This window comes from Nicotiana tabacum, chromosome 5 (genome assembly GCF_000715075.1).
Source record: "Nicotiana tabacum cultivar K326 chromosome 5, ASM71507v2, whole genome shotgun sequence".
In the NCBI taxonomy this organism is placed as follows: domain Eukaryota; kingdom Viridiplantae; phylum Streptophyta; class Magnoliopsida; order Solanales; family Solanaceae; genus Nicotiana; species Nicotiana tabacum.
Window position 1 is genome coordinate 3,842,441 of NC_134084.1, and position 13,114 is coordinate 3,855,554.

Genomic DNA, 13,114 nt, shown 5'->3' on the forward strand with positions numbered 1-13,114 from the left:
ATTACGGAGAAAAGAGGCCAATCTTACAATATCCGCTAAGTGCACCATGCGAAGGCAGCAAAACCAGAACTGGAGATGGACTGCCGCGGTCCCGGCGTAATCGCGGTCAAACCGCGGCAGAAGGCTATTGCGGATTCTGATAGGCTAGTTGGCTGCGGTCCTGGCGTAACCGTGGTAGGACCGCGATAGGAAGCGGAAAATTGAGGGACTGAAGTGCAAAACACGGGATTTTTAGCCCAAAACCCTATATTAAACAATAGAACTCGCCCAAGGGAGGCATGGAATGTTTTTAGAGTACTTTGGCAAGAAAAACAAGTGTGAGAGATCACCCAAAACATCATATTTTCTTCTTCTCTTTATTTTTCTGGCAATTTTGATCATGAATATTTTCATAGTTTATTTACCCATTGTCATGAGTAGCTAAATCCTTTGTCTAAGGTTTTGATGGAACTTATTGAAGGATGAACTTCTTGATCCTCAATTAGTTATGCCTATTTAGTATGCATAACTCGGGAGAGAGTGCATATTTAGGTAATTGTTGAACAACATCACTCCCAAAGTATAAGAGGGATCTATAACTGCGGGTTTAAAGGTGGGATTAGGGATAACGAAGTCTTGGGTGCAATCTAAAGTGAATTGTAATAAACAAAGCCAGCTAGCGTATCTCGGGAGAGTGCGTCTAGTAAATTATCGTGATTACTCGGGAGAGATTCACGGTAAAAAGAGTGTTCATGATTAATAGAGATGTGTTGGTAAATCTATATGAAACATAAATAGAAGGGATTCCATCAATAGGAGAAATCAGTACCTTAGAACCTTCTCATTATTGTTCACAACTTAAGCATATTTAGTTTACAACTGTTTATTGACTTTCAATCTTAGTTATTAAATATACCATCAACTGTTATTCACAACATTTGGGGAAGTTGATTCTAAAGAATTTAGTAAGTCCAACGAAAGTAATTGATAGGTTAATTCTCTGTGGATTCGACTCTAGGCATAAATACTCAGGTTATATTTGCAACGTACGCATTGTCCTTTTATAAGGCATAGTTGGGCGTGATCAAATTTTTGGCGTCGTTGTCGGGGAATTAACAGTGTTATCAATTAAAATTAAAAGAAGTACAAAAATTCTTATTGTAGTCATTTTTTCTCTATACCCAATTTTTACATTGAAATTTTAACGTTTGTTGACTTGGTTTCACAGGTGCATGCCTAGAAACTCATCGAGATCTGGTGAAGTATTTGAAGCATTATCAGATCCCGAGAAAGTTTTCAAGGCCTTGAATCGGGCTAATCGGAAAAACAAACAACAACCAACAACTGCACAATTCGAAACAGTCATGGGGGATCACGAGGAAAACCCAACGGTACCAATAGTGCCAGAGGCTGCTCTCTATGACGGGGCACCCCCAGCTGAAAATCTGTCAACAGCCATTGTAGTTCCGCAGATACAGGCCGAGTCATTCCAAATTACGAATAACATGCTGCACTTGTTGCAGAACAATGGACTATTTTTGGGGTCGCAAGTCGAAGATCCTCAGCAGCACTTGAAGAACTTCCTCTCTATCTGCAAAAACCCAAAGGCAGCCCAACATAACTCCTGAAGTAATCAAGCTGTTATTGTTTCCATTCTTAGTAACACGAGCTGCCCAGACTTCGCTAAACTCACTTCACATAAATTCTATAACAACTTAGGATGAGTTAGTCAGGCAATTCCATAACAAGTTCCACCCACCCAATAAGACTGCTCAACAAATTGATGAAATTTTGAGTTTTAAACAGAGACCAATGGAGACACTGCATGAAACATGGGAGCGCTTTAAAGGGATGCTGGTTATATGCCCGCACCATGGTATTCCAGATCTGATGTTGGGGCAGCGGTTTTACATGGGATTGTTAGATAGCGTGAAGAACATTGTTGATGCTTCAGCTGGTGGAGCATTTTTGAGCAAAACATGGAGAGAAGGCCAGAGTCTGCTTGACAAGATGGCACAAAATTCGGGATGGACAACCAGGAATGCACCTATCACTCCAGTGGTTCACTCAGTGCCCTTAGATCCATCCAAATCTATGGCTGAAAATATGGCCACCTTATTGACACAGATGAGTATACTCACCAAAAAGGTGGAAGAGTCAGGGAAGAAGCAGCAGGTACACATCGTATATACTACCAATGGGGGTTTGTGCGCATCTTGCATTAGTCAGCCAATCGGTAACCAATGGAATGCAGAACATGATCATCACCAATACCCTGAAGACATGAATTATGTGTCTAATCATGGAGGCCAGAGACAAGGTGGTCAGAATTGGGACCAGCAAAATCAACAATACAGGCCAGTCCATCCACAGTTCAACAATGGAAACATGGGAGGTATGAGACCCCCTAACAATATGGCACCTTACCCAAGGCCACAAGGATATAATAATCAGAATCAGTAGCAGGGGTATCACCCTCCTTAGCAGCAGCATGGTGGAAGGCAGGAAGATGGGTTTGCTAGACTTGAGGCAATGATACAGCAGGTTATTGGGTCTAATGCAAAGATTAACGAGAGAATGGATGCACATGATGCAGCAATCAAGAATATTGAAGTACAGGTGGGCAAAATTTCTATGTCTCTGAACAATCGTCCTCATAGGACACTACCTGCAGACACCTAGATAAATCCAAAAGATCAAGGCCCAAAGCAGCTGATGGCGGTAAGTCTACATAATGGCAGAGATCTGGATGTAGAGCAAGAGAGGGCTAGAGAAACTAGACAAGCTGAGACACTTATACCAGTGCCCATTGGGCTGGATAAGTCAACGAAACTGACGGAGGTGCCAGTCCAGTCTGCCCAGGAAGAAAATAGCATTCACAATGCGACCGAGAAAGAAGCTGAGACAGTCCAGGAACCAGTAGTTAATGTAGCAGCTGATAAGGATCAATCCCAGTTGATTGGGAAGAAGAGACCTTCTGCACCTTTCCCTCATAGGCTGGCTCAGTACCAAAAGGAGGAACAATACAAGAAGTTCTTCGAAATGCTAAAACAAATCCAGGTAAATATACCATTGATTGAAGCTTTGAAAGAGATGCCTGGGTATGCAAAAATGATGAAGGACTTGATGTCCCGAAAGTTTGATTTCCAAGACTTGGACACAGTTACTCTTACTCAGACATGTAGTGTAGTGGTGGCTAGACCAATTGCAGAAAAGCTGTCTGACCCAGGGAGCTTTACATTCTATGCACTATTGGTAATTTTGCTTTTGCTAAAGCACTGTGTGATCTAGGGGCCAGCATCAATCTTATGCCCCTGGCAATTTACAAGAGGCTGGGCATTGGAAGAGCTAGACCCACCTCTATGTTGTTGCAGTTGGCTGACAAGACAGTGAAATGACCCTCTGGTATATTGGATGATGTGCTAATTCAGGTAGGGAAATTTGTATTCCCTGCAGATTTTGTGATCTTAGACTGCAGAGTGGATGAAGAGATTCCCATAATTTTGGAAAGACCATTCTTGGCCACAGGGAGGGCTCTCATTGATTGTGAAACCGGGGAGCTCAAGATGAGATTGAACGATGATGAGATAACATTCAATGTGCAGAAATCTATGAGGCGACCAAGTGAATTCGCCAATTGTTCTCTTATTGATGTCGTGGATGTAATTGTAGAGACTGATGATGAGGTGCTAACCATTGAGGACCCCCTTGCTGCATGTTTAATGAATTTGGATGAGGTGAATGGAGAGGAACTAGCGGAATGGGTGTTGGCATTAGAGGGTAGAGGTTTCTGGGATAGAACTCTAGAATTTGAGCCCTTGCACTTGGAAAATCGAGAGACTCCTCCAGCTAAGCCATCTATCGAAGAACCACCAAAGCTGGAGTTAAAGCCATTGACCAACCATCTCAGGTATGAATTCCTTGGACCTAACTCTACATTATCTGTTATTATCTCATCTAGTTTGTTAGATGTGCAGGCGCAACAACTCTTGCAGGTACTTAAGGAGTGCAAGACTGCCATTGGGTGGACCATGACAGACATAAAGGGGATCAACCCTGCTTACTGTATGCACAAAATTCTACTAGAGAAGGGACACAAACTTTCCAGGGAACACCAAAGAAGGTTGAACCCTAACATGAAGGAAGTGGTGAAGAAGGAAGTAATAAAGTGGTTCGATACGGGAATTATCTTCCCAATCTCTGACAGCAGCTGGGTTAGACTAGTTCAATGTGTACCTAAAAAGTGTGGCATGACGGTAGTTAAGAATAATAACAACGAATTGATCTGTACAAGAACAGTCACGGGCTGGAGAATTTGCATGGATTATAGAAAGCTAAATCTAGCCACCCGTAAAGACCACTTCCCACTTCCCTTCATTGATCAGATGTTAGACAGATAGGCAGGGAGGTCACACTTCTATTTCTGGACGGGTACTCAGGATACAACCAGATCTCCATTGTACTGCAGGCCAGAGAGAAGACCTCTTTCACTTGCCCTTATGACATTTATGCCTTTCGGATGCCCTTTGGCCTATGCAAGGCACCCGCCATATTCCAACGGTGCATGATGTCCATATTCACTGACATGGTAGAGGACATAATGGAGGTGTTCATGTATGACTTCTCAGTGGTGGGGAATTCATTTGATGAGTGCTTGATAAATCTGACACGTGTGCTGAAACGGTGTATCGAGACTAACTTGGTTCTGAACTGGGAGAAGTGCCACTTCATGGTACAATAAGGCATAGTCTTAGGGAACCAAGTTTCAAGCAAAGGAATTGAGGTGGATCGTGCTAAAGTGGATGTAATAGCAAGGCTACCTCCTCCAACTTCAGTTAAAGCAATCAGAAGCTTCCTTGGGCATGCCGGTTTAACCGGAGATTCATAAAAGACTTCTAAAAAATTACCAACCCTTTCTGTAAGTTGTTAGAAAAAGATCACCCTTTCTTGTTTTCTGATGATTGCAGGGTAGCATTCGAAAAGTTGAAAAAGAGACTAGTCACAGCACCTATCATTATTGCCCCCAACTGGGAGCAACCATTCGAACTCATGTGTGATGCCAGTGACTACGCAGTGGGGGCAGTGCTGGGACAGCGGAAGGACAAGCTGATGCATCCAATCTACTATGCTAGTAGAACGCTGAGTGGAGCCCAGCTGAACTATACTGTGACTGAGAAGGAGATGTTGGCTGTGGTGTTTGCTTTCGACAAGTTCAGATCATATATGATTGGTTCTAAGGTAATTGTATACGCTGATCATGCAACTCTTAGGTACTTGATTGAGAAGAAGTAGTCTAAGCCGCGCCTGATTCGTTGGGTGTTGCTGCTGCAAGAATTCAACCTTGAAATTTGTGACCGTAAGGGCATAGAGAACCAAGTCGTTGATCATCTATCACGACTTGAGGGAGCTGAAAATGCAGTTGAGGTTGAAAATATTCTGGAAACCTTTCCAGACGAGCATCTACTCGCTACTAATCTTGAGGATGCGTCATGGTATGCAGACTTTGTAAATTACCTGGCCTGCGGTATAGTTCCCTATGACCTTTCATTTGTACAAAAGAAAAAGTTTTATCGTGACTGCCGCATGTATTATTGGGATGATTCTTACCTATTTAGAATTTGTGTTGATAATATGATCCAGAGGTGTGTCCCCAAGATAGAACAATCTTCTATTTTGCAGGCTTGTCACTCATCGGCTTATGGAGGACATTTTGGAGGGGTCAGGACAGCTGCGAAAGTGCTTGAGGCCGGATTCTTTTGGCCAACAATGTTTAAAGATACGTACCAATGGGTGAAGGGCTGCAATGAATGTCAGCGGACCGGGAACATTTCCCGTCGCCATGAGATGCCCATGAACCCAATTCAAGAGGTGGAAGTGTTTGATGTCTGGGGGATTGACTTCATGGGTTCCTTCATCAGCTCCTATGGCAATAAGTACATACTTGTTGCTGTGGATTGCGTGTCCAAATGGGTAGAAGCTGCCGTATTGCCCACTAATGATACAAGAGTGGTGGTGGTGGGGGATTTTAAGAAGAACATATTCACCAGATTTGGGACACCAAGAGCGATTATCAGTAACGGAGGCACTCACTTCTGTAATAGAGCTTTCGAGAAGTTGCTTGCAAAGTATGATGTACGCCACAAGGTGGCTATTCCTTATCACCCGCAAACTAGTGGGCAGGTTGAAGTGTCCAACAGAGAGATAAAGAGTGTGCTAACCAAGACTGTGAATGCCACAAGAACTGATTGGGCGAAAAAGTTAGATGATGCACTCTGGGCCTATAGAACTACTTTTAAAACATCGATTGGTATGTCACCATATAAGCTGGTGTTTGGGAAGGCCTGCCATTTGCTAATGGAACTTGAACATAGAGCGTGGTGGGAACTAAAACAGCTGAATCTAGACATCGAGGCTGCGGACACAACGAGAATCACAGAATTGCATGAGCTCGACGAGTTCAGACATCTTGCTTTTGAGAGCACAAGGTTGTACAAGGAAAGAATGAAGAGGTTGCACGACAAGAACATTGTGGAGCGAAATTTCAATCCTGGAGATATGGTGTTGCTTTATAACTCACGATTAAGGCTATTTCCGGGTAAACTCAGGTCACGATGGTCTGGACCATTTAGAGTGGTCGAAGTTTTCCCTTCAGGTGCTATCGAGATTGCCACAGAGAAAGACTCTCGTACATTTAGAGTCAATGGGTAGAGATTGAAACTATATGTGGGCATGATCAAACCAAAGGAAGTGTCTGAGCTACACCTGACTGAACCACAGAGGTCGAGCGAGCCTTAAATGAGATCATTTGTATCGTGCCGTGAAGTTAAATCAGGCGCTGCGTGGGAGGCAACCCACGAATGTGTTGTAAGTGTAATGCATAACTTCATGAAAAAAAAGTAGCAGGAACACTCCCAGACCACGGTCCCAGCGTAACCGCGGTCGGACCTCGGTCAAGGACCTCCTCTGAAAGAAGTCTACCACGGTCCCAGCGTAACCGCGGTAGGACCGCGGTCAAATACCCTTTTTGAAAGAGGTCTACCGCGGTCCCAGCGTAACCGCGACAGACCAGCGCGAGCCAGGTAAGTTGTAGAATTTTTTCCCCTTTTTTACCCCTTTTTAATAAACCTAACCCCCCACTATTCCCCCATCCCCTTCTTTCTTCTCTTCTCTCTTTCACACCATCTCCTATCCCTCAAACCCCCATTGTTGCCCCTCCTTTCTTCTCCATCTCTCTCTCTCCACAACCTATCCCTTCCATTCATCCTCAAGGTAAGCTTCTCTATTCTTTTCTCTTTCTTTTACATAACTTAGTGTAATGAGTAGTCTAAATTAGTTTCAATTAAACCCTAGGTAGTGTTTTAGTGTAATTTTTTTCCTTTCTTTTCTTTCCTTTTCTCCATTATTTGCTTCTTTTGGCCATGATTGATGTTTAAATGGTTGGGTTTTCATTGTGCTTAACTTGGGGGCGATTTTTAGAATGTTTGGAGGCCTAAACAAAGTTTTTAGGGTGAAGCTTGGTGGAGGGGTCTAAATGGCCAAAAATTGGGGTGTGTTGTAAAATTTTGGAGCACTTTGTGCCCTTCTTAGTTTGTGCTGGTGGTAGCATTTGACATGATTCACTTGTGGGAGATTGTGTGGGGTATTATATGGAGGAATTGTAGAATTAATAGTGGTGTGAGGGCAATAGTGGAGGTTGTCAACTTTGGTCACCTTACTAATTGGGTATACTGGCATTGATTGATAAAAGGAAACTGTTTAGGATGCATCTGATTGTTACCCTGAATTGTCTGCATGTAATATGGCCCGAAAAAGGCGAAAGAGCTCAGCAAGCACTTCACAAATGCCAATATATGATGCCACCAGGTTCCAGTCACAGGAGGCAGAGGACGCGTTTCATGCTAAGGCCACCAAAAGCTTTATCCCTGAGATTCCTTTTGACAGGGCTGCCCTCCGTATGGAAAAAGCAGACATGTATGAGGAAATTGGACGGAGGGAGATGGAGTTCTTGTTTGATGAACCTGAAACGGCAAACCCAATATTAGTCTGGGAGTTCTACGCTGCCCGGAATATTTGTGTCGGTCTGTGATTGTGCGGGGCAGGGTGGTAGATGCCTTAATTCTGAAGATTCGCCAGGTCTTGCAGCTGCCCCAGTTCACTGGTGACATTGATCATTACCACGACGCCCAAGGGGTCACTTGGGACACTATGATTGAGACAATCTGCGCAGGGGGTCGACCAATCTGGCTACAGGAAAACATTACCCTTCACTCCAAATCGTTCACACATGAGGCTAAGTGCTGGTTAACCATTATTTGCAGCCGGTTATTTCCCACGGGCAACACGACAGATGTGAACTACCTACGGGCTCTATTGGTGTGGTGCTTCATCACCAAGAAAGACTTTGATGTGGCGAGAATTATTGGAGATGAAATGATCCTTCGGTCACCTCTGCTATCTAAGGAGTTTTACTTTCCCTCACTTGTGACGAGGTTGTGTCTGCTGGATGGTGTCCCCACCAATCCTAAAGATGGAGCTTTGCCCGCAAAAGCGACATTCAGAGCTTCAAAGATCACAGTGGGCAGAGATGCACCCACAACCAGTGAGCTTGATGATGAGGATGATGCCCCAGCACCCATGGTACTATCCAGGAGATCCTATGATGGAGCTGGATCCTCTCGGCGACCCCATACTGGGGCAAGGTTCTCTAGATCACTATCCAGCCGACCCATGTTGCATTTTTTGGAGGAAGAGGTGGCAGATCTTCGCTCCTCGGTGGATGGCCTGCATGTGCGTATGGATGCCATGTCTCAGCGGCAAGCCATGTCTGAGAGCCGGATGATAGCTTGGTTCCGTACTTTGGGGAGGGCTTGTCATGTGGATCCCAACACCGTCTCCGACTCCGAGTGATGCTCAGGGAAGTCTTCTTACCCTTTTGCACTTTATTTGTGTTATGACATGGGGACATGCCATATTCTTTTTATGTGGGGTGGGAGACTTGCTTTAGTGGTGTATTGTTAGTGTACATATACATTGGTTGTAAAATAAATAAATGTAGGAGACTCTTCCTGAGGACGGACCACTTGGACAGTACTCTTGAGGGAAGTAGTCCATTTAGATTTTTTTATTTTCTTTTTCTTTTTAGGAAGTGTAGTAATTCCTCCTTGGTTTTTATTTTGACCACGGTTCTTTTCCAAGGGCTTTTCTTGAACCGGGTTAGGTAGATTTTTCTTTAATATTTTTAGGACCCTTAGGACTCTATTGGACTAAGATGGGTGAGGGCAAGAATGCAACCTGTAATGTACACACCTGCAAATAACTAAAAGGAACTTAAGGGTGCGACGTCTAGGCTCGTTTGTAGACTCGTAATTTTATGCCTTAATTCTGTACACCTTGTCTTTATTGAACGCTCACGTGATTGTGTTGACAAACTAATTCGGAATGAGATACATGCCAAGTGTGTGTGAGATAATACTTGTATTATGTGCTTGCATACGATACCTAGAACTTGTCATGTGTGTTTACAAAGCGAAATAGAAGTTGTTTGGCCTTAGAGATGATTGAGGCAGTTCCTTGTGTAGCTTGTATAATTATGAATCCACCTGTACATATTGCCATAGTTAACCTCTTCGATCCTGAAGCCTGTTCTTTGATAACCTTACAATAACCTACATCCTTGTGTTTGAATAGTTTGACTGTTTGAACCTGTACCTCCTAGAAGCACTTGAATCGTTAAAGAGCATATAAAAGTCAAAGTGTGGGGTAGTAATGGAGTGGGAAAAGGAAAATCAAGAAAATACTTGAATGGTGCAATGGCTGTTAAAAAAAAAAAAAGAGGCCAGTTGCACCTAAAGAAAAGTGGGGGTAACCTATGAAACAAGTGTGGAAGAATGATTGGGTTAAACATGGAAATTGGAATAAAGGGAACGATTGTATTAAAAGTGCTTAGGGAGGTTAGTCACTATATCCAAATATATCCTACCTGTCCCTTAGCCTACATTATAACCAAATAAAGACCTCTTGATCTTGGACTGAACAACTCGATTAGTAAAGTATTACACTAAGGGCAAACTTATGGTGTATCTGTGTGGCATGCGAATATTCTTTGCTGAGAGTGAGTGGATTCGTTTTATCTATATGTTCCTTGTTGCTTGATTTTATGTATGTGGAACTTCTCTCAGAAATGTGATGTGAGGGCATGTGACTCGGGAAGAAAAAGCAAGTTTTCAACTCTATTTAGAGTAAGCACGAGTGTGGCATGGCATTAGAGTCTTCATCTGAGGTGTGGCTGTTGCACTGCTTAGACTGTTCTTTCATAATGGTGGGTGTGACATAAACTGGGTAATGCATCGAACGATTAGGCCTAGAAGTGTGGTTCAACTTGCTCGAGGACGAGCAAAGATTTAAGTATGGGGTGTTGATAATAGGTGAATTGGATTATAATTAGGCCCTAAAGAACCACCTTCTTGTATAGTTCTTATGGTAAATTGTGATAACAAAATGCCCTGATTAGTGCTTTCATGCTTTGCAGGCTATATACAATAAAAGCAGTCTATGGAGTACTTTTGGGATCAATTATAGAGAAAAAGAGGTCAATCTTACAATATCCGCTAAGTGTACCACGCGAAGGCAGCAAAACCAGAACTGGAGATGGACTGCCGCGGTCCCGGCGTAACCGCAGTCGGACCAGACAGAAGGCTGTTGCGGATTCTGAGAGGCTAGTAGGCCACGGTCCTGGCATAACCGCGGTAGGACCGCGATAGGAAGCGGAAAATTGAGGAACTGAAGTGCAAAATACGGGATTTTTAGCCCAAAACCCTATATTAAACAATAGAACTCGCCCAAGGGAGGCATGGAATGTTTTTAGAGTACTTTGGCAAGAAAAACAAGTGTGAGAGATCACCCAAAATATCATATTTTCTTCTTCTCTTTATTTTTCTGGCAATTTTGATCATGAATATTTTCATAGTTTATTTACCCATTGTCATGAGTAGCTAAATCCTTTGTCTAGGGTTTTGATAGAACCTATTGAAGGATGAACTTATTGATTATGTTAATATAGTTTACCAGTTTAATCTCTATTTGTTCAACTACGTGTTTATTGTAGTTAATTGACAGGATCCTCAATTAGCTGTGCCTATTTAGTATGCATAACTCGGGAGAGAGTGCATATTTAGGTAATTATTGAACAACATCACTCTCAAAGTATTAGAGGGATTTATAACTGCGGGTTTAAAGGCGGGATTAGGGATAACGAAGTCTTGGGTGCAATCTAAAGTGAACTGTAATAAATAAAGCCAGCGTATCTCGGGAGAGTGCGTCTAGTAAATTATCGTGATTACTCGGGAGAGATTCACGGTAAAAAGAGTGTTCATGATTGATAGAGATGTGTTGGTAAATCTATATGAAACATAAACAGAAGGGATTCCATCAATAGGGGAAATCACTACCTTAGAACCTTCTCGTTATTGTTCACAACTTAAGCATATTTAGTTTACGACTGTTTATTGACTTTCAATCTTAGCTATTAAATATACCATCAACTTTTATTCACAACGTTTGGGGAAGTTGATTCTAAAGAATTTAGTAAGTCTAACGAAAGTAATTGATAGGTTAATTCTCTGTGGATTCGACTCTGGTCATAAATACTCAGGTTATATTTACAACGTCCGCATTGTCCTTTTATAAGGCATAGTTGGGCGTGATCATACTTCAAAACTATTTTCTTGAAAATCGCCTTACGCTTCTCCTCTCGGTGGGCGCTCTCGATCTCCAAAATAAGAGTCTAAAGAGAAAAAGAGCCGAAAAGAGTCAGTAAGAATAAAAAGGAGAAAAGACGCAAGGTACAAGAACAAAAACAAGGATGCCAACTCACCCGCAAAGCCATTCCCGATACGCTTAACAACAGATCGATATCCTTAAAGATCGTCCTGTTCTCACTGCCAAAGTAAATAGGGACCAAAGAGGAGACCACACTCTCTGTGTTGGTCAACAGGTTGCAGTCCGAAGGGATGACTATCAAATGAGAAGATCCATCCATTCTCACCTCGACCCGAGTAAACCCCTCATCGAATATCTTCTCCTCCTCGGGGTCGACGTCGGAGCTGGATTCATAATCATTTACGGCCACTCCTTTCTCCCTCTCCTCGACGGAGAAAGGAATGTCAACCCGCCCTAACGTTTATGGATCACTCCACGAAATGACTTCAGCTGCCTCTGATCGTGCCCCTCCTTCCACGGAAGCAATCTCTACATTTTAAGGGGGCGCAATCTCTACGTCCAAAGCCACACCGCTCTCCAGTACGTTTGTGGCCCGCTTGGGGTCGCCTCCCATTGGCTCTTCATTCTCTGTCACCTCGTCGCCAATCATTATCCTCTGCCTATTTAATGGAACCACCACCTCCTCACCTTGAGGCGAATCATCCACTAAATGTAAAATCGGAGAAGTCGGAGTCTCCGCTAAAGGGGCAGCCACCCGACGACCAAGTCTACGCGGGGCCGAGGCCGGATAAGAAGCAGCAACTTGTACGGACTTGCGTACAGTCACAGCGAGTAAAGACTCGATCGAGGCACCCAGTTGACGGAAAGCATAGGTGGGAGCCTTGGCTTTCCTCGGAACCCTCTGACCTAACAACAAAGAAAAACCATGTAAGTGAAAAAAAGAACGGCATTACGGACAAAATAACTAAAGATCAAAACTTGACTTACCGGTCGAAGAAGGTTTACATCCAAATTTCTTATTGAACGATGACCACTCACGGATCCCCACCGTGTAGGGAAAAATCTAAGCCACCCAGTCACGAATATCGGCGACCAACGAAGGAGGATCCTTCTCGACTGCACAAAAATAAGAACGATCAAGTCACCGTAGAAATAACAAACGATCAGTTAACAAAAACACTTACGGGCAAAGTTCCATTCCTCGGGGAATCCACTAAGGTTCGCTACCACATGCTCGGTTTTGATGTAGAAATAGTTGACCCAAAATTGACGATTTGTCTTATCGTTCATTTTCACCACTAGTCCTTTGGTCCCGCGGTAGCGGAGGTGTATTATCGTACCTCGGTGAAAGCTTGGTGCGAAAAGATATAGAAAATGGCAGATAGAAATTCCACGGTCGGCCAACTCTGTGTACTTT

The 13,114-nt window shown here is 43.3% G+C and overlaps 1 non-coding gene across 1 annotated transcript; it reads right to left on the reverse strand.

Annotated features, from left to right (window-relative positions):
- Positions 1-1,752: 1,752 nt before the first annotated feature.
- On the reverse strand, positions 1,753-1,859 carry LOC142181341 (small nucleolar RNA R71). The gene has a single exon (XR_012710008.1). It is a non-coding gene; the product is annotated as a small nucleolar RNA R71 (small nucleolar RNA).
- Between the last annotated feature and the right edge of the window lie 11,255 nt (positions 1,860-13,114).